This window comes from Phasianus colchicus, chromosome 4, assembly GCF_987193195.1.
Source record: "Phasianus colchicus chromosome 4, bPhaCol1.hap1.1, whole genome shotgun sequence".
In the NCBI taxonomy this organism is placed as follows: Eukaryota; Metazoa; Chordata; class Aves; order Galliformes; family Phasianidae; genus Phasianus; species Phasianus colchicus.
In genome coordinates, this window is record NC_143439.1 from 39,950,164 (window position 1) to 39,972,103 (window position 21,940).

The window sequence follows — 21,940 nt, forward strand, 5'->3', positions numbered from 1 at the left end:
TTTTGGATTTGGGAGTCTCCTATCAACTTCTGGCTTTAATTTGAGGGTATGAGAATGACTACAGTCTGATATTCGCTTAAGGTCGGTGACAGAAAAAGTTATCAGACTAGTATCTGATCTGACCATGCAGATGTTGCTGAATTATCTCCACCACACATAAAGTACATATATTGCACTTCAGCCTCTGCCTTTCCTGCATGTTTTGGCACAGATAGATGGACTTGCACCTGGAATCAGGAAAAAATAAATAAATAAAAATCATTGCAATTTCAGTTATGTTTGTGGACTTTATTGTAGATATTTAATGAGTTCCCAAGAGCTTCCTCTACTGATGAGTGACCAGTGCCAGCTTTGTGTGATTTCATGGAGTAAGTCTGTTCCTATGTTCTTGGCATAAGCACTGGGCAAAACTCCATTTGTGGGGCTGGAATTGCAGCAGGTCAAGTGAGTAATATGGGCAGCCCTTTCAGTGATGACTGGCTGAGGGTAGGTCAGCATCTCAAAACTCATGTAGCACTTGTTGGTGGAGTCGCTCCTGATTGAAGCAAGCACTCACTTGATTTGCAATGAGTGCTCCAGACGTTGATTTACGATCTTCAGTTTGAGAGCGTGGAATGATTAGAAAGTATGTTGCTGCCCCATTCAATGAAGCTTAAATAGATAATTCTACTTTATGATAGTTTAGAAAAGTGTGTTTGTTTTCCAGATGAAGCTGGAGCCTGCAGGCCAGAGCAGCTGTTGGCAAGACGTAGAGACTTGCATTGTGTGGAGATTCATAACCGTGTCTGTCTTAAATAAGGTGTTACAGTAATGCAAAAAGTCTTCATCAGTGAGGTCTCAGACATGAGAGCTTTTCTGAATGGGGAAGGTACAGCTTGTGCTATTAGTATTGACTCCCTTCCACATTAGAGGAACAATAGACAGTTTTCATTTTAGTGCATTAAAAAATGTGAACCTCAGTGGGAACTTAGGCTGCGAACAGCCAACACTGAGTGTCTGTCGGGCGTGTGTTTTGAAAGAGAAATTCTGCACAGCCCTTAAAAACTGTTCTTAATGACTGCTCAAAGTGCTACCAGGGCAATCATAAATAGTGACATCTATATTTATAGCTTAAATAAGACAACCTGTGCTTTGATCCTGCGAAATCCTAGTGTAATGCTGTGCTATAGAGCCTTGTCCTTGTAACAGCAATCAGATATCCTCAGTCCTGGTTCTGAGCACTGGGCTCTGCTGCTGTTGGTGGGGAACGTGCCTGCTGAGATCTCGGGTTGTGATTACCAGCTAATTTTACACAGGCCATCCTAGAGCTGCTGGAGACATATAAATCACCGCAGAGCTGTCCTGGATGTAAGCCACTGAAAAGCCCATGAAAATATTTGTTATCCAGATACCTGAGCTCTACTATTTGCAGACTTTTTGCATTGCTCATTTTGGATGAGTTTAGGCAGACAAGGTGAAAAAGTATATTTGGCCATTAGAACAGGAAATGTGCATTTGCTATTTAAGTGCATGTAAATAGGGAAAAATCCTATTAAACTGGAATTGATGAGACTATGTACAGTAGAATGAAAATTGGTATTTTGCTCAAATTAGTTGGTACTGTCCTTTTTTTTTTTTTTTTTTTTTTGCAATGAAGCCTAAAAATTGTTTCCCCCCGGAACAGTGTAAGACATCCAATTATTTTATTTTATTTTATTATTTTATTTGGTGTTGCTCCTTGTAATGTCACTTCTACCTGTTCATCACCAAGACATCTAGGTTGAGCTTTCCAAAGTGAAACTCCTGTCCATTTTGGGGACATGCGCAGCATGGTTTTGAAGATCTAATCAGAAGCGTATCTATAAAATCTTTTAAATCACTTATTTTTAATCACTGCTTTGAAGGCTTTTCTCCCCATCATGTGGATAACTAAGGAGGGTGAGCGGCCAGGCTGGTGGTAGAGCCTCTCCTGCAAAGCATGACCACTGCAGCTCAGTGGAGATGGGTTCTCCCTACTTAAGGGATTTTTCTACATTTAAACAAAATGATCTATAGGTAAAGGAACAGTGGATAGTACAATTTTCATGCAGAAATTATTAAAGATTGTATTGTTAATGCTGTTTTTTGTCTGTAGGAAGAAACAGAAAAGAGAGCTGTTGCAGCTCTCACTTTGAGCTAAGCTTTTAGCTCCTCAAGCTGCAGAGGTTTGATCTGCATGGACGAAAGGTTTGGATGACTTTTTAATTTAATTTAATTTAATTTTTTTTTTTTTTTTTTTTTCAATGAGGGGGTTTAAACAGCCAATCTTCACTGCAGTCACCCGGACTAAGGAAATCCTGTATGAACTGGAAAGTGTTAGATAGGATTTAATGAGATTATCATGAACTGTTACTTCACAAAAAATCTTAACCCCCAGAGCAGCTGTGCTGTGTAACTGGGGACAGGTGAAGGAATTTGGAAGACTCAAGAAGCTGCCTACTTATTTAAAGAGGCAGAGCCCAGTTTTGTTGCATCCAATATGTATGCTGGCTAAGAAAAGTCAAGCAAGCAAATAAAACCTTCCATCAAAAGAGGGACTGCTGTTGAACTAAAATATTTTAAAACGTGTGTTTATCTGTAATAATACCACAGAGGTGGTGGTGAAATTACTACTTGAAAATTCAGTGTGCAAGCTTCTCCTTGCTTTCAAGTTCGACAAACCAGTTAGATGTGATTCATATGTTTTCATATGGTGTTAGAAATTGCATTGAGGTTTTGGTGTGTCTTGTATTGCAATACAAAGAATTTAGTAGCAATGGAATGAAAACGACTTTATTACTATTATTGTTGTTCCAAAATGTGCTAAACCTGAAAATACAGCCAAGATTTACTTTGATGCCAAGCACTGCTTGTGCTTTTCGCGAGTTTGAAGCCATTAAATGCATTTGATTTCTGTGTGTTAGATGTCTTCTGTAGTCCTGGTGCACCTGTCATTAGAGGAGTTAAAAATAGTGGATACATGTTATGGCATTAACTCCAAAGCAGTGCTGGGCACCTAAGGGCAGTGTGGTTCCTCAGGATGACTTGCTGCAAGGTCCCAGCCAGAGTAGTATAATGGAAATAGACTGACCAGTTGTTTGACTTAGTAAAAGGATGTGGTTTGAACTAGAAATTGTTCACCAGTATGAAGTTTGTAAGAAAAAGGTCCTCTTCATGAGCATTTAATAACAGTTTTGGTGGGTGCCTATTTTGAATTTATAGGACACTTGCCAGATCCATCAGAAATACCTTTTTTTGCCCCAAGAATGTAAATCTATTTATTTGTCCATTAGCTGAGAGAATAGTTTGGATACTGAAATGTAAACTATGATAAAAGGAACTTCATAAATATGAAATTGTGTACACTGAGAAACTCTGCCATAACTTAGTGAGAACAATTTATTTTATAAAAACTTTGCCAATTATTTTTATGCATGCTTGATACCCCTTTTCATCATTTTTCTCTGCTGTGAGAGAAGACAAATTTCATGACAGAGTGGTTATTGATGTAGGCTTAAACTTAATGTTTTGTTCATTCAAATGTCTGTGCTGGCTAATGTTACATGTACCTTCCTAAATCTTCATCCTTTTCTCTTGGACAGACCAGAGGGCTAAAAGCACATCTGGGCTCCCTGTGGCAGTATGGCTGTGGGTACTAAGAAAGTAAGTGTCCCATGTTGGGCACTGCAATGGGGTCCACATAAGTGTAATGCACAGTAACCATGTCTATAGTAATGCATTCTCTATGAGAGGAAAACAAAAGACCTGAGGAATCAGTGAGAGTTATTAAAAGAGTTATTTGAGGTGCTATGGGGCAGTGTTATGGAACCTCTCCTCTGTACCCAACCATGGTTCGCTGTAGTTCTTCCCATTCCAAGTCTTGCACTGTGTTCATAAAGAAAAGAGAATGAGGGATGTGGAAGATATGATGCTCCTGCAGTGTTATCTAGGAAGGTAATGATATGCTACTTCTGGAACTGCTTTTACATATAGTAAGCTTTGCAGGACAGAATGACTTCAGAGAAAGAGAAGGTAATGATTTAAATTAGTCAGAAAGAAAGAAAAAAGTGAAGCTGAGAGAGATTTTCTGAAATGATATGAATAGAGGCAAGTTAAAGTATTTTTGACAAATGCTCATTATCAAATGTTCAGTCTCAGTGTATTTACTGTATGTTGAATCAACTGAATACAAAAAATACCCTTTTATCTTCCTTATCAAGTCAGTGAATCTTCTACTTAGCACAGTGAGAAAAACAAATAAAACATTAGACTCCAAGCAACAGGTAGAACTGACTTCTGGAAGTGATTGTGCTGCTCAGTGCCACATCCTCCCCAGGAATGCTGCTTTTGTGTCTAGCCATCCTAGCCTATATAAAGAGGCAGCAGAAATAAGTGAGTGGCTAAAACATGAGATGAGCCATCTCTCAGAGGAGAGCAGAGTTTAAAATAAGGAGGCTGGCTAGAGAGGGCTTCAATAACAGGAGACAGAGAAGGAAAATAAAATAATATGTATTAAAAAAAAAAACGAGGCAAATTGGATTCTTCCATTTAACCTTTTACATAATAAAAGACAGGAGACATCCCAATGAAATTAAAAAGCGATGCATTTAAAAAATAATAAAAAGCATATCCTTTTTATTGGAGACAGGAATACAGGCTAACTGAGCTGTTGGTCTGACCCACTGTGTCAGTTCAGAGAGTGGTGCGTGACTTTTTGGGGATACCTTTAGCCTTTGCAGTTTAGCAAGCTTTTCTTTTGCCACAGCCTGAGGCATCCAGACAGTAGCCTTCTCTGTGGTAGGAGCTGAGTTGTGGTGATGGAGTTATCGTGATAGAGTCCTCAGCTGTTTGAGCTGATGGCTGTATGTGCTTTTGCTTTCCTGTTTGTGAGGCTCTCACCCAGTTGTCTAAGTGCTCAGGCAGAAGTATGGGTAGACTGGATTAGGCAGAATATAACAAAATACTACTTACAGTTGTTTCTGCTTTAGTCAAATACATCCAAACTCCTTCAACTTTCCTAATTATACACCTTTTATGATGTTGATTCCTCATTGAAATATACTCAAACTAGCAAGGAGCTTTAGAAAAAGTGAAGATGCATTCTTTCTTTTCACTTTTAGATTTTGATCTCCCTTGTCTGAAAAATGTACTTTTATTCTATAATGTGGTAATTCCTTTCAAATACACAAATGAACTTTTAATGGAGTGAGCACCTGTATGTGTCTTTTTGTGTATTGCTCATACTCCCTCCTTCACAATAAAGTACTTGAATTTCAAGAATGTTTCTCCTTGGGTTCAATCCACAGGCCTCTTCCTGTCTTGGCAGCATGCTGCTCCTTCCTTTTCTTGAGGATCAGTCATATCTGACACACAGCTGAGAAACAGTTTTAAATTGGATGGGGTTTAAAAAAAAGGGGGGGGGGGAAGGGAGGACTTTGGAAAAACAGCAGAACTTCCCCACACAGAATCATAGAATGGCTTGGGCTGGAAGTGATCTTAAAGACCATCTGATAAACCCTCCTGCCATGGGTAGGGTTGCCATCCTGATCAGGCTGCCCAGGCCCCCATCCAGCCTGGCCTTGGACACCTCCAGGCATCTCTGGGCAGCCTGTGCCAGCGCCTCACAATCCTCTGGTGAAAATTTTCCCCCTGACATCTAATCTAAATCTCCCCTCTTTTAATTGTCCTGTCACTGTTGGTGTAAAAACTCTCCTGATTATAAGATCCTTTTAAGTACCAGAAGGCCACAATGATATCTCCCCAGAGCCTTCTTTTCTCCAGGTGGAACATGCCCACCTCCCTCAGCCTGTCTTCACAGGAGAGGTGCTCCAGCCCTCTAATCATCTTTGAGGCCCTCCTCTGAGCCTCTGCATTGGCTTCACATCTTTCTTGTACTGGGGGCCATAGACCTGGACACAGTACTCCAGATGGAGCCTCACAAAGGTAAAATAAAGAGGGACAATCACCTCCCTCACTATACTGGTCACCCATCTGTTGATGCAACCCAGGATACAGTTGGCTTTCTGGGCTGCAAGTGCACACTGCTGGCTCATGTCCAGTTTTTTGTCCACCAGGACCACCAAGTCTCTCTTCCCATGATAAAATAAATCATACTGTGAACATGTTTCTTAACTTGCAGCAACAGTCTCCATCAGTGAGAGCACCTAAAACTGAAAAAGAGAGAACACGCTGAAGTCTTCAGAGCATCCTTGGCAAAGACGTTAGCTAACAAATGCATTCCCTATATTTTTCCAACTTTATGACAAATGCCTTTGCTCAGTCTTACTGCTGGTAAGGACGGTTGTGAAAGAAAGCAAGTTTACATGGTGTAAGTAAGTTTCAGAGTTAACAAACATATAAGCAAAACAAATCATACCTTGTTCTAAGGGTCATTTTGTGTCTACAGAAATTGGGAATAAGAAGCGTTTCAGATCTAGATTGGATGGTTTGGAGGGTTTTTTGCTTATTTGATGAATATTTGCAGTCTGTTTTGTCTGTAAGGCTGATACTCCATGGAAATTTAGACTTGACAAATTAAGTTGGGCCCTGCTGGTAAGTACATTTTGGAGCAGCACATGCATCATCTGCTGTGTGCTCTCATTTCCAACTGACTGTATGTTGTAATTGTAAATAAATGCGCAGACTGAAACAGAAGATTTAGCAAACGATTTGTAATTCTCATGAAATCAGGAAAGCTTAAACAGAGGTGTCACTCATCACAACAGATGAAACATTTCAATGGTGATCTTTGTTTATAATATATTCTTTACAGAAGCATGCATTATTTGAGGAAATGAGTTTAAGTATTTACTGAAAATTGCATGTGATGGACAATGAGTTTCATGTGTTCCTAAGGTTGTAATTTGCGTTAAGACGTGTTCTGAAGTTACTCAATTTTTAGGAATGAATTTAAAAATGACTTTGCCTGTAAAAATGTGAGAAATAAAAGAAAGAAGCTGAGTTAGTTTTTTTTTTTAAATGATCTGGCAAACTCTTTGTTCACTTGCCCTCCTCCCTACAGTCTCCCTGACCAAATTTGTTAAAGACGAATAGTTGCCCATGGTAACTGCAGAGAATTTGTTGAAAAGCACACTTTTAGGAGACAATGGGCCCCAAATATACTGTGGCACAGCTTTAAACTTTATTAAGTCTGTCTTGGACTACCCTCTCCTCTCTCGAGCTAAATGGAAGAAAAGTTTGGCAGCCTCCACGCTGTGAGCGTGATTGATGCCCAGAACATCTGAGGGACTTTTGTGTCCAGCGCGCTCTCCATGAGTGCATAATGTGTGAATGCTCAAATAAGGTCAGCCCTTATCACATGTAATCTAGGCCTGAAAGCAGATCAACAGTGACAGTCATACCCCATAAGTGAGAACACAAATCATCCTTGCATACTTTGGACAAGTTGAGGGATTTTCTCCCTTCTTGCTTGCATTTTCCCCTTTCCAAATGGGGGGAGGTGATGGAGGGAGGACAAGCTTTGGCAGCACTCTGAAAAACAAAACAAAACACTACAAAAAACAAAGTAACCAGGAGGGAATACGTGTCTGGAATACCAGAGGGCTCCTTCAGCCATGCTGCATGTAGGGGGCTGGGGGTTGTTTGCAAGGCAGTGCTGGTCCCTGTGCACCACATCTATATTGTGAAGCTCTCCACACGTGGAGTGGGAGGGGAAAAAACTTGGGCAAAATTTGTCCCTTCTTTTAAGAGTCTTTTCAGAGATTTCTAAACACATCATAACTTTTGTTGTCTGCCTACCTCTGGGTTTGAATGCTCCATTTTTTTCAAAGTAGACTAAAAGCATCTTTTTGCTTTTTTTGAGTTTGTGCACTCTGAATGGCAGTGTTATGTTTCACCACATGGCAAGCAAAAATATTAGAAAATGGCATCTTAAAGAATTTGTTTTTGCAAGTTCTCATGGAGAAAGCATCAGTAAGAAAGTACTGTATGAAGGGAGAATCTTTTATTTGTGACTGTTGCTTACTGTAGTTTAAATGCTGCATGGTTGTCTAAAGGGGGGGGGGAAGCAATGAAATGTTATTAATTCAGACTTGATTTGTGTTTTGGCTTAGAAAAATATTTTAATGGGCAAAGAGCTTTTGCAGAACACAGAATTTATAAGAAATACAACAATTAGCAGGAAGAAATTAAAGATACAGTTACATCATTGATGACATTAACAACTATGGAAACAATTATGTCATCCTCTATGATGTAGAAGTATCTTTTCCACATTTATGATATCTTGAAAATTTTCTTACCATTTTTGGGAATATGATTTCCCTATCAGTGCAATTATTTGCTTGTATATTATGCAGTGAATATATGTTACAAAGCTGACCTATTCCACAGGACTGAGGGGAAGAGCCATGAATGCTGTCAGCCTTCCTAGAAGTCCTGTAATTACAGCACATTATTGCTTGCCTTGTTTATTTATTTGTACTGCTTTGTGCTCTAATACCAACAGGAGTTCCCCACCCCTCATTAAAAATGCACAATAGAAAAGATTGCTTAGTTTTACAGCTCACGTCTTGAACATCGAAGGCATCAGAAAAATATGATCATAATATCACTGCAAAAAGCCTCTCCCTTTCAGTGGCTTCCCAGAACTGAGTTACCATCACATCTCTGCTCTGCTGAATGGGATGGTGTCATTTATGCATTTAATGACTGTTTACAAGGGTGGATATTGATAGGACAAGGGGGAATGGTTTTAAACTGAGACAAGTGAGATTTAGGTTAGATATTAGGAGGAAGTTTTTCACTCAGAGGGTGGTGAAGCACTGGAACAGGTTGCTCAAGGAGGTTGTGGATGCCCCATCCCTGGAAGCATTCAAGACCAGGCTGGATGTGGCTCTGGGCAGCCTGGTCTAGTGGTTGGTGACCCTGCACATAGAAGGGGGGTTGAAACTCAATGATAATCGTGGTCCTTTTCAACCCAGGCCATTCTATGATTCTGTGCTGAGGTCAGAAGTACTGGAGTATGGGATGGGAGACCTCTTGTGTTATTCAAGAAACAACCATGTTAACAGCGGTACTTGAGCTCCTACCACCATGCACTTTATCTCACTACTGCAGTGGGGTAGTTAGATTTGTGGACAGATACAAACTTGAATTACATACAGATTTTTAAAAACTTATGTTTGCACAAGAAATTCTTTTCTGTGGCGTCCTAAAAGCATCTCAGTTTAGATTCCCTGCTTTTAATGGTAGCCTTTCAAATTACACAATTTGCAAGTCTAGATCTATCCAGTTCTTTGCAGTCACAACCAAGAGTTGTGGTGTCCATTCCATGTGTCTGCAATAATGATTCTTCCACATCTTGCAGTTTGAAAGCTCACTGAGCATCATCCTGTCCTTTTGATGAAAGGTGTATGATACATGGCAGATTGGGATTTTTGGATAAGCTCTAATGCTTTTTTGTGCTTACATGCGAGATTGGGAAGGACATCAAGCATATACACAGCAACACAGCATATACATTAAATGTGAGGTACAAGAATATTTCCCATGCGAATTGATATTAAGTGTGGAGCAAACCTGTAATTAGGTTTTTTACAAAATAAATAGATTAGATACTAACATGTTATATGTTGCAACATATTCCAATGAAAACACAAACCTTCTCATAAATGATGTATTCCAATTATGCGTATAAAATGTATGTTTCTGTTGCTTTCACACAGCAAAATGACATATTGTTCAACGAGAGTATGGATATTTAAACAAGGATAAAGAAAGGAAAAATAAGTGCCCCACATCACTGGGAAGGAAAGACCAATACTCATTGGGCTTTTGATATCTGGACAAGGCTTAGGAAGATGGCTCTTGGTCAGCTGGGTTTTGCTACTTTATTACTATGTGTTACACTACAGCTGCCAGGTGCCCACTTCATAGATGTCATTTTCATTTTGCTAAGTGCTGTCAAGAATGTGGATCTTTGGCTCACTCTTTTTAGTGTGAAGTACCCTTCAAAGCATGGCAGTGAGATTTGCTCCTTGAGATGCCAGGCTCTCATTAGCTGCAGGAGTAGAGAGAGTGTCAGTGCCAAACTGAACAAACTGGTCAAAAAGAAGCTAATGAATCACCAAAGCTGCTTTTCTCATTATTAGTGTTTTCACTGCTAATTGCTACCTGTAAGTATGGAGTGAATTTGTAAATTCTTAGTGAGTAGTACCCTGCTCTTGTTTTTTTTATTTGTTTTGCTTAGTGGCAGTTGGGAGTCTGTCCGTTGCAGTCCATCAGTCTGTAGCGTTGCTGATGTAGTGCTGTATTCCAAGTTTGCAAGATCTCACCTCTGTTTTGCTCACAAACTAGACCCTGTACTTTTCTATTTGATGCCAGAGCACTTCTAGTGCTGTTGCTGTGCCAAAGAGCAGACCTGTAGCTGGGTTATCTTCTGGGATTGCATCCACTTACCCTGCTTGAGCAACTGGTAAGGGATCGAAATTCGTGTAGCGATGGAAAGTAGCGTTTTCTTGAGCAAATATCCACATCTAGTCAACGCGGACGTCCTGCAGCCCCAGCCCAGCTGAGGCAGCACGGCTCGGGCTGCAGCCCGGCTGAGCCGCCGGCAGCCCCGCGCACATGCCGCAGGAACTCATTTAGCGCCTGAGCGATGCCACCGGCTCCCCCGCTGCTTACAGCAGTTGTCCAGTGACGAGCCGCGGGGCGGGCGTCTCGCTCCGCTCACGCTCTCCTCCTCCTCACCTCCTACCGCTGCCGCTCGGGAGCCGCTTTCTGCTCGGCGCACCCCGGCACGGCGGCTCGGAAGGGGGGCGGCGATCGCGGCGGGGCCGGGGCTCTCCCGGCGCACGGAGCCTGCCTGCGGCCCGCCCCGGCTGAGCCGCTTCTCGCTCGAGTCCCGGGGCCGAGCGGAGGGGCAGCAGCGGGGCGAGCAGCTGGGACCCGCAGCCGAGACGCGGGAGCGCAGCCGGTACGTGCGGCCGGGGGGCTTGAGAGGGACTGCGGGGGGGGGCTCGTGTTGTGCGCGGGGCTGGGGCGGGAGGGGAAAGGCAGCTCCGGACTCCGTGCGTCGCCTTACACACCGGCCGGGTGGATTAAATCTTCCCGTAGGAATCCTGAGCGGCTTTAGGCTTTAACTTTACCTGATTACTCCTTCTCAGAGCGAGCTGTTCGCTGTTTTTGTTGTTGTTTGTTTGTTTGTTTGTTTAAGAACACTAAAAGCTGTTCTGCTTCTTTAGTGAGAAGGCTGAACTTGTTCCCGCTGAAGTTCTAATAGGAAAGCATCATACTAGTGATAAATGAAGATGCTATATTTAACCATCAGGAAGCAAAAATCTGACAGAGCTAATAAGAGAAGGGGGCATTAATTAGCAGCAAACGGACTGTAATTAGGCAGAATTTTGATTGACAGCACAATCGTGGCAGCTTTATTATGGAGACTGAAAATATGGAACGTGTGTTAATGAGTGAAATGTATTTACAGCAATTGCATTGGAAAGCCAGCTCAGTAGTTAGCGAATGTGAGGGCATGTTTTCTGTAGTTCATCAACATGTTTACGGTGGTGTGCTTCATTCCTGAACCGATGTTCTTTGGAAGGAGTGTACATTGCTGTCTTTGAAGAGTCATTTTGTTTGTTTGCTAAACATCGGGTCTTTAAAGATGTTGCAAATAAGGTAGTGAAGCACTCTGTCTTTTGGCTGTTAGCAGTCTGAGTATCACATCTGAAAAGAAGAACATACAGTAAGGAAGTTTTTTATTTTTTCTCTATTAATTAGTCAGCTCTGTTTACTAAACAGTTAAACTTTCTGTGACCTCACCTACAATCTTCAGTCTGCAGAGTGAGCTTTTTTGATGCTTCAGCTGCACTCTTGCAATCCACCTGTCCCGCAGCTCTGTGTGATGGGGTGGCTCAGGGGGGTGGTAGGAGTGGGATGCAGGGTGGATGAGGAGGCTGCAGTGCCAGATGTAGCAGCTCTTTCCACCACTGGTTGATGGTTTTCTTTGTATGTCAAAGGAACTGCTGAAAGTCATGTTTTCTGTCTGATTTTCAACTGAGCATCTCATAGCCTGTGTGTATGAATAGGAGTGAGCACGGTCTCAATTCTGCATAGCACAAGCAGATCTTGCAAGCTGTAGGTGCTATTTCAGCCCTTCTTTCAATCCGTTCTCTGGTCCTGTTCATTCTCAGAGACCCTCAGTGCAGGCTGTGGCCCAATTGCATACCCACCTGGGGAATGCTTGGCAGGGATACCGTGGTATTCTGCCAGCACCCTCTGCTGCCCAAGCGGGCAGTGCAGCTGGGGATGTACACAGCTCACCCAGAACCCGGCGCTGGCCATAAATGTATCTGAACTTTATTAGTGTCTCAATTCCCTTGGAAACATTCTTAATGTGTTAGTGATCTGCACTTTCTTTTTCATATCATCACTTGAAAAAACAAGGGGCTTCCTAAATTATCTTCAGAGTTACCAGTGTAAAAAACAAAACAAAACAAAACCCAAAAGAAAAAATTTGACATCTAATGGAGTTTAGAAACACAGACATCAGCTGCATTTAAAAGTGCATTTAGAAGCTATGCTCTTAAAGACACCAGAAATCTGAGTGTGATGACTGACCCCCATGGGCAGGCAGCTGCACTCTGACATAGGAGCATCTGCAGAGTTAATATGCAGATTTGTAGCAGAACTGCAGTGAGTTGTGCACAGAAAACTCCTTTGGTCTGGAGGAGACCAAGATGTGAGGGTGGTGAGTCACTGGAACAGGCTGCCCAGGGACGCTGTGGATGGCCCTTCTCTGAAAGCATTCAAGGCCAGGCTGGATGGGGCTTTGAGCAACCTGGTCTAGTGGGAGGTATCCCTGCCTATAATAGAGGGTTGGAATTAGATGATATTTAGGGCACTCTTCCAACCCAAACCATTCTGTGACAAGATGTTTGCATCATTACAGAAGTTCAGGTGCAAAGATCAGCATGCAAAAGGTACTCCAAGTTGCTCCCCAGATATTAGATATGATCAACACTGTAGCTGCACGTCAGAGGAAGATTCCTGGGAGTCTGATTTGAAATCCAGTTGTTCCTGATCTCAGTTTGCATTGAAAGTATGTTCCCATCAGTGGGGAGTGGAAGCTTGACTTGATTTTTGAGCGTTTGTCCAAACTGCAACAAATTTAACCAGTGCCTTGTACAGATTGGCCATTTCTGCTTTCCTGAGGACTATGTGCTGATCAGCATGGCTCTGCGGCAGAGGCCGGTGCTGCAGAGCCCACAGGGCAGCCCCCCAGTGCTCTCACATGCTCCTTGTCACCTCCTGAGAGCTGAGGGGGATGGAGGCTGGCCCAAGACCTCTCAGCAATTGAAGAGAGGAAGGTAGGAGCAACTGAAGCCAAATGCTTTAAGATAATTTTAGGAGAGAAATCACTGGGAAAAAAAAAAAAAAAAAAAAGTTGCAAAACTATGCACTGTTAAATTATATTGTTAATGTGATAATTTATTTTTCAGTTACATGACTGTAGTACTTTTCCTCCTCCTACCCTTTGGGTAATGTGTCCGAGTCCTGTTGCTCTAGGCAGTTTCCAGGCTAGCTGTTATGACTGGCATGCTAAAAATCAAATTAAGAGATCCTTTAAGTAATTTGGCCTCAGGCCGAGTGCAAAGTTTTCTAAAGCAGTATTCATTCCAGCTTAAATTTGCTTGGTAGATGCTTCTACTTCTGCCCTCTCAAGCGCCACGGTTTTCAGAGTGATCACACTGGGGAGATGATCAGGCTGTGGAGCCTGAATTTTGCCTGGAGATACGCCCATGGAGGTGCTGATGGTTCTACATCATTACTACAGCACCTGTAGCCATATCATTAATGGAACAGTGGGTTTGCCCTGAATGCAGGGAGGTGTGCAGAAGCTGGTTCTTAGCAGGGGATCTTGTGTTGCTACTGCAGAAGAGTTGCTTATTGAGCTGTGGCTGTTCGTACATCCCAATGCAGTGTTTCCCTTTTTCAGGGTGGCTTGTCATTGTTTTCTTGTGTTCAGCTTATAAGCCTTTGTAATTTGCAGATCCTTTTTCAGAGAAGGGCCATTTGGCAGATTGTTTATTTGTGTGGTTGCATGTGCGTTATGTTACACTGTTTGTGTATTATGTTGTACTGTCTGAACAGCAGAGCTGGCTTTCTTATTCACTTGTCCCATTTCTTGAGAACACTTTTCAGTGTGAGTTCTGTCCTCCCACTCATGTGCAGTCTTCTCAGCCTGGTAGCAAGTGCAGTTTTTTGTAAGCAAACACATCTAAATCAGTGTCTAAATTGTTAGTGAAAATGTGATACCAGACTGCGCTCAGGGCAGAAATATGCTGAATGCTGCATGCTTCTGTCTTGGTGACAAGTCACTGCCACTGGTGCTTTGGATGGAGATCCCTCTGCCCACACTGTACCCAGTGGGTTCTGCATCTGAGGCTGTGGCTGTGTTACACAGTGCTACGACAAAAACCGCAGTGTGAGTCAAGGCATTTGCTACATCTGTGGCTTATTTTCTATCCACAAGACCAATGCCTTTTTCTGAATTGAATTTAAATACTTCTGACTCCACTTGTTTTACCTGGACCAGCAATTACTATTCTTGACGTTATCTTCTAGATTTTTTTGGGTATTTTTGGCTGGGTTTAATTTTTTTCTCCTTAATCTTGAGGGCAAAGGGTCATCCTGACAACATGTGTTGAGGGTAGATCAGTTCAGTCAGACAGAACTGCAGATTTAGTCTTCCGAATTTTGGGCAAAGTGCTATTTTATGTTTCTATCTTGCATTGCAAAATTGCAGGTGGTAATTTTCAAAGCTGGAATTCACATTTAAGGAAATCTTCAGCAAAGATGAGAAATTGTCATTGACATAGGACAAAAGTTTAAATTAACTGGTCCTTGAAAAAAAAAAAAAAAGGCTTACCGAGCTTGATGAGGCAAAGGGTTGTGTTGTAAAATAAATGGGTGGCAAAAACTCCCTTTGCCAAAACATCTCTTATATCCTGGGGGGAAAGTAACTTATATTCCATAATCTGATCAAAGATTGGCTCCAAAGAAAAAAAAGAAAGAAATGTTGCATGGGTGGCTGAGTATTGGGCAAAACACTAAATAGCTATATCAATCCCTATATGTAGAATGATGCCTTAAGATACTGTAGCTTAACATGTGCCGAGTCCTGGTTCCCTCCTGCCTGTCTTGTGGGATATAGGTGGAATATTTATTTGACAGATACTTCTGCCCTCCCAACAATGGGCACAGAGCAGGTCATAGGCTGATCCTAAGCTGATTCCTGGAAATCATGAGGGATTTTTCCACGTACAAAAGGATAATGTTTGTGAAAAACAGGGAAGAGATGTTGGAGAAAGCTGTGCTGAAGCCAGTGGTATCTTATAGGAGCAGGACGATGCTTACACCTACAGTGTAAGCACTTATACCTACCTCTCTGTTGGTGTGCTCCATCCTCATGCTGCACTATGACACATCAGCCTCTACAACCAAAAGATCCAAACCCACAGGGACTTTGAGTCATCACAATTGTTATGGCTGCAAGCTGGTGAGTATATAAACCTGATGTAAGAAAATTCCTTAGAGTAGTTACTTGTCACACAGTTCACTGCTCAAGGGATTGAGCAGGCAGTACTGTACTTCATTTTAATCTGAAAAAGAGATTTGTGTTCACCTGCTGGTCTGGCTGTCATCTGGCAAAATGCCAGACCAATGAGTCCTGGAGGCAATACTCAGTGCTACTCCATGGGTTTTTGCACTCTGATAAAACATTCATGCACTTGCAAGGTATGAGGTGACATTGTTTGGCTTGTGTGAAGCTGAAGGATGAGGCATGAGGACAGGCAGCCTTCGGGCTATGTTATTCGAGAGGTAAATGTACAGTATTATTGTTTAGTATGTGTTTAAAGTAATAATTTTTAAAGTGTAAGCTGATCCCAGTAACCATATGGCAAAAAGCACTGCAAGTATGAGCACAGTTGTTAAAGGCATAGCTATGGCTGGGTGCTCTGGAGTTTTGTGCTGAAGCCATTATGTGGTATCCCCAGCTATTAATCTCTTGCTATTAATCAGCAATAAAAGTGACCTGTGGTGAGCATCACAGATGCTGGAAACCTGATCTCTTCAGCATCATACCTGCAGGGAAGACAGCGGGATATGCATCTTCTTTCCTATATTCCTCCACCCCCTCACTTGTCTAGAAGGTATGGTTCAGCCCAGGACACACGAGTTGTATACATGTTTTGCACCCACTTGTTCTGAGCAGGAGTTTTTTGCTCTCAGAGTGTCTGCTCCTCCACTGTCTGGCCTTGACAAGATGCGGGTTTGAAGGCCAGGCTTATTTTGCAGTTCAGCAAACACTTCCCTCCTACAACTTTTGGGTGCTGTTTGTTTCAGAATCATAGCTAGACTGTAGAATATTTGAGTGGGCTGAAACTAAATGTGCCATTTGTTAGCCAAATTAACCATGAAGTTTTTTCTCGGGAAGTCATGTAAAACACCTATGTAATTCTAAATGGAAATGGTCTTTCTAGGGTTGACAGGGCTTTGAGTACCTGACAGAAGTGGAGGCTTAAATCTTTGATAAAAAAAATATAGCACTATCATGTCAAGATTAGGGATTATAAGGAAGTCCACCCTATCAATTTACTAAATTCCATCTTTCTGTTTTTCAGTCTTTTATGTTGTAAACTGACTGTAAGGAGATATTATTTAGTATTTTTGATCAGCAAATTTTAAACTATTACTTCAGATACTGTTAATGTAAGTAGGACTCCTCATAATTTCTCTACTGATATCTGCCTTGTATCACTTTAGCATCATAGAAGGTACTCAATTCTTGATGTATAAACACCCCGTGAAAAGAAAATAGAATATTTGTTGAAAAAGAGTTTGGGAAACATTGTTTGCTGTGCTTCTTAAATAAATCATGGATCTCCTCTGGGATGATTCTAGTATCCTAGCTTATCCCATTGCCCCAGCATGCTGGTGGAAGGCATTCAAGCAGTACAAGAATATGGGAAGAGTTGGTTTTGTCTCTGGTTTGCTGAAGTCAGGGCTAAGCAGCACAGATTGCTGCAACCTCTTTATTATTAATCCTCAGTATAAATATTAATGCTGTGTCTTGGTTTTGCTTTGCTAAGACAACCACATCTGTTTGCCTTAGGTCACAGTTCCATGTGTGTATGGGTATTTGTATCATGCAGGAATTTGGAATAATCGAGTGCTAAACCATCAGAAGGATTATCTCCCTAAAAGGTCTTCTGGGCTTCTCAATCCCATAAAGAGAGAGAAGAGCACCTGGAAAAGAGAGTGTCACCTTTTCTGAGTTGTTTGCCTCTAAAGAGATGAAAGGTAGGATTGGATAGGAAATGAAACCCTGATCATACTCATTAGTAGAGCTTGCTGTAGTGATAACAGATCTGCTGAGACAGGCAAGATCTGGACCACAGAGAGAGATGCAAGCTATCTGGGGGGATTTCACGCAAGATGTTTGCCATTGGGAAAAACAGGAGGTATTTTGTGCTTCTGTAGCTTTATTTGAATCTAAATGTTAGCTCATTTTTCTGTTGCTGTGACTATTTTACCCCACTGAACTTTTCTTTCATAGCTCTTTGGAGAAAGCCAGTACAAGGAAAATATGAACATTTGGTAAACAAACAGCCTGAAGGTGTCTCTTTCAGAATGTATTCATTTACTTAAATATCTGAAAGCATTCTCTTAAATGTTTAACAAGGATTTTGTTCATTCCAGCAATATTCTGTTCAGGGTAGTGTCAGTACGCAGAATACCTCACGTGATCTGAACCTTTTCGCAGCCTTCAAAATATCTTTTGGTGAAGATGGAGTAAAACACAGTATTTCGTTTGTGTGTGTTGTTTACAAACACTTGATACACCAGTGTCAGAGTCAGTATTTGTGGTCGTTGTTTCTGGAATCAGTGGTTTGAGTAAAAGTTAAGCAGGCTGCAGGAAACATAGGCATCTCAGAGGCTTGTGTGAATACCACTGCTATAACCTACCCTAACCTGGTTGGGTGAAAAAATGTGGTTTCCTGTCTTCATTTGAAAAGAAATGTTTTTCAGGCTTACTGACATGCATTCTGCAAATTTAATTTTCATAAATATTTCATCTCTTTCTTATGCTCAATTTAATCTATCAGAGCCACACAGTGTAGGAGACATATAGGATTGTGCTTAAGCAGCTGGGTTTCATTTGCAGAAGGTTTCTAGTAATTTTCTTATTCTTGCCAGCTGTGGAAAGTCTTTGTGACTACACAGGAGCACTGGAAAATTCAGTAGGTGGAGCACAGGTTCAGAAGCAAATGGATTTCATTTCTTTCTTTAGTTGGGTTTTGTACCATCTATGGCTGTTGATAGACAGCCTGGTTCTGTGTCTCTGTGTCTGATCAGCCCGAACAATAAGATAACTTTTACTGATATAACTCATTCTATTAAGTAGAGATGGCAGGATTAACATTTCTTTCTACTTTTTTTTTCCCCCTTCTTTTTTGGATGCAATTTTTACTTTCTAAATGTTCACATAAGATTATGAAGTGGCTGGATGATAAATTGTGGGAAATCCTAGCAAGTCAACCTTGAATCAAAAATGACTTAAAAATACACAATTTGCTATTGTGCAGATTCACTCTCTGCAGAGGTTGCCATGATTTGTGTTAATTGTGATAAATTCAAGGCAGATTGAACCTTTACATCAACCAGGTAGATTTTCCTTTGAAAAAAAAAAAGTATAAAAGTTATGTTCTGAAATGTAATGATTAATAATCCAATTCTGTATTCACATAGGTTGAGATAAAGCTACATATGTATTATAGTTAAATACACAGTGTAAATAAAACATTTCCCTCACTTCTCAGAACAGGATATATTGTGAAATCAGCATTATCTCCTCTTGGCAACTCATTACTATCAGAAATAAAAGACAAACACAAGCATCACATGGTCTGTTTCCTCAGTGTTGGCTTTTATTTAATTATGCTTTTGTTCCTCCTACCCAAATAGATATCACATATTGTATAGTATTTGTTGCTCTTATTCATCGAGATGCCTCAGCATAAATTATGCAGCATCTTTCTACAGGACAACAGTATTTAATATTGGGTTGTTGAAAATGGGTGTTCCCCATTTCTTATAGATGGATACGTTGTGTCTACTTTCATGAGGCAGCTCAGTGCTCATCTGGGACTTTTGCTGATATTATCCTTTCAGTGCAAACTAGCATTTGGAAGCTGAAAGAAATTCATTTTTTCTTAAGTCTGAACGCCTCTTGATTAAATCAATATCACATGATAATAACCTCTTTTTCACTTTGACTGAGTAACACATGGGAACTCATTATTTCTATTTAAGAAGCTAAACTTATTTTATTTGAATATGGGCCACCAAGTAGATTTTGTTGGATGAATGATTGCTGCCTGTGGGAAGCCAACAGCTGAAAATACAGCTACAGATGAAGAAATAACATAATCTTCTTGTGAACTGGTAATGAATGGTTTACATTTTGTGAATAAATTTAGGCTTCTCTTGCATTCTGATCTGTTTTCAAAGAACATCAATTCCATCACTAGTTAAATGTAATTTATTTTATACTTTCTTAACAGTTTTGTTGTTGCTATGTGCCTAAAGATGTGTTTGATTTTTGTTGCTTTCTGTATACCAGAAGGCTTCACTAAAAAGAAGAGAGTAAAAAAAAAAAGTCATTCTGTAGTTATGTTATTAATATTTATTTCCTTAAAAAAAGAGAAAAAAATAACAAAAAAGAATGGAGGTGGGAAAAGTTCTGTCTAGGACTACAATAAAGGAAATTTAGAGAAATTTATTTCTGTAGATGGGAATAAATGCTTTAGGTGGGCAGTAGGGGTTTGAACTGTTGACTGCCAGAGACAAAAGCTTGAAACTTGAGATGCAATGGCCAAGCTGTGTTGAGCTGAGGTACCACAACATAATGCCATTGCAAAGCTGCCTTGAGGCAGCCTAGAACAGGCTCTGTTCCTGTCCCTGCTCCTAGGCTGCCCTTTCCCCAAGCCCTTCCTTGGGGTAGTACTGAAAATTGTGTATTAAAATATGGATGAATTAAAGGAAGAAATGGGAAACCATCAAAAAAAAATACTGCTGCCTGTGGAGCTGGAAGTGCTACAAAAGAAAAGATGGTTTAGTAGAGTGTTTTTGTCACTGGAAAAAAGAAAGATAAGAAGTAATCAAAGGAAATAAAAAAAATGGCAATAAATTACATCAGTGGAGTACTTCTACTGGAAACAGCATGATCACAGGTCTGCAGGAAATGCTAGGGAGAGACTTGTTTGTAAGGGAAACTTCAGGCAGGGAACGTTTGCTCCCTGTGAAACAGATGATGTTGTGTTTGATGGTTCCTCTTCAACAGTGGCCTTATGAAATTTGTGTTTCTCTTAGATTACTGTCTTCATGCAAAAAGCTGTGCTAACTCAGGGAAGCATAGTTATGCTCTGATAGTTATGATTGTCAAACTGGTGCAAACTGACTATTCTCTGAGGGAATTGCTGTCCTTTGTGTGAGCTGAGCAGAACACATTCTGGAGTATCTACTACCAATATACTTCAGCATAATGTTGTAACTTTTCCATAAATCACTCAGAACCTTTTCTTTGGGGGCTTAGGGGGAAGAGAATCCTATAGACTCTTTCAAGCTATGTGAACATGCACTTGAGTTGTGTATATTTTGTTTTGTAACAAAATAATACCACCAAAGATGAACAGACTAAACCTCATAAACCAATAAAATGGAGTGGCACTGAATTATGGAAGCACATAAAGTGGACAATCCTTTATATAAAAATCTAACCTTTGTAATTGAGTTTACTTCAGCCTCAGGAAGTAAAACACATGCCAAACACATTACCCTTAAACATGCTTGTGCACTATCCCATCACTTCATCACCCAAAATAAGTTTTGATCAGCTTAGCAGTATGTTCCTTTTGTAAAAAATATATGAAAATTTGTGTTTGTTTTAGATAACGGAAATAAAGGCCTAGATGATGCAAAAAGAAGAGAAAATAAATTCTGCTTCCAAAACACATTTTTTAAAATGTGAAGAAGCTCCTATTTTTCTTTAGTTTCTGTAAGAGACATGCTGGTAGTTTCTTCAGCATGTTTAGAGAGCAAGGAGGGGATGTAATCTGTAGCTTTACAACTTCGGATGTCAACATCTGCTAAGAGCAAATATTTGTACCTTTGTTTTTATGTCTTTGCATAAACACTGTTGCTTTGGAAAGCACCTTCGTGCTTCTTGGTGGGCAGTTATTAGATGGGCTGTGTGCCTGCCATTGGCACGCTTGTTGGCAACTGGAGAAAGCAAGCACTGGGGAGAATATTCTGAAGACTGATGTCCTCCCCTGCCTTCCCTCCAGATTGCGTGTTTCTGCTAGTGAGCAAGCATGTCTCATATCTGTACCTGAAGAGTTGAAGGAGCTCTCTGGTCCTTTAGTTAGGTTCTACTCTTACTTGTCATCAGAATGGTTTTGAAGAGCTAACTATAGACGTTTTGTAAATTTTACTGTATTGCTCTACAAATCTAGGATTATAGAAGCTTTTACTTCTGAAACAGCTAAAATGACAAGATTTTTCTTACTGCATGACAGCATTAGTAGTTTTTGTATTTTCTGTGTTTATAAGCTTTTACTTGCTTTTAGTGAGTGGACAATATTTGTGGGAGGGAAAGTCACAGACAGAATGTGAAAGAGTCATCAAACCCACCACAGCGACCATTTGGAATAAACAACTCTCTTCATTTTTCCTTTCCAAATGTCTTGCCTGTTTAATGTTCTATCTTGGTAGTAACAGAATAGAAGAGTTTACTGAAGGAAATAATACAGACCAGTTTTATGAATGTGCAGTTTTGTTATTTAGAGTGCATGATTTTTTAGCATAGATCAGCATTGTTCAGTGATCTTTTAGAGATGTAATAGATTGAGAATTA

General features: G+C 40.7%; 1 protein-coding gene across 9 annotated transcripts in view; it reads left to right on the plus strand.

Moving 5' to 3' along the window:
* The window catches only part of BMPR1B (bone morphogenetic protein receptor type 1B), a 237,789-nt gene that overhangs the window by 147,221 nt on the left and 68,628 nt on the right, over positions 1-21,940 (plus strand). Inside the window, exon 1 of one of the 9 annotated variants that reach the window (XM_090139301.1) lies at positions 10,550-10,933. The exons of the other annotated variants lie outside the window; for them this stretch is intronic. The gene's annotated coding sequence lies outside the window, so the exon portion shown is untranslated. Of the gene's footprint in view, positions 1-10,549; positions 10,934-21,940 lie in introns of those variants that run through there. 9 annotated transcript variants of the gene reach the window in all.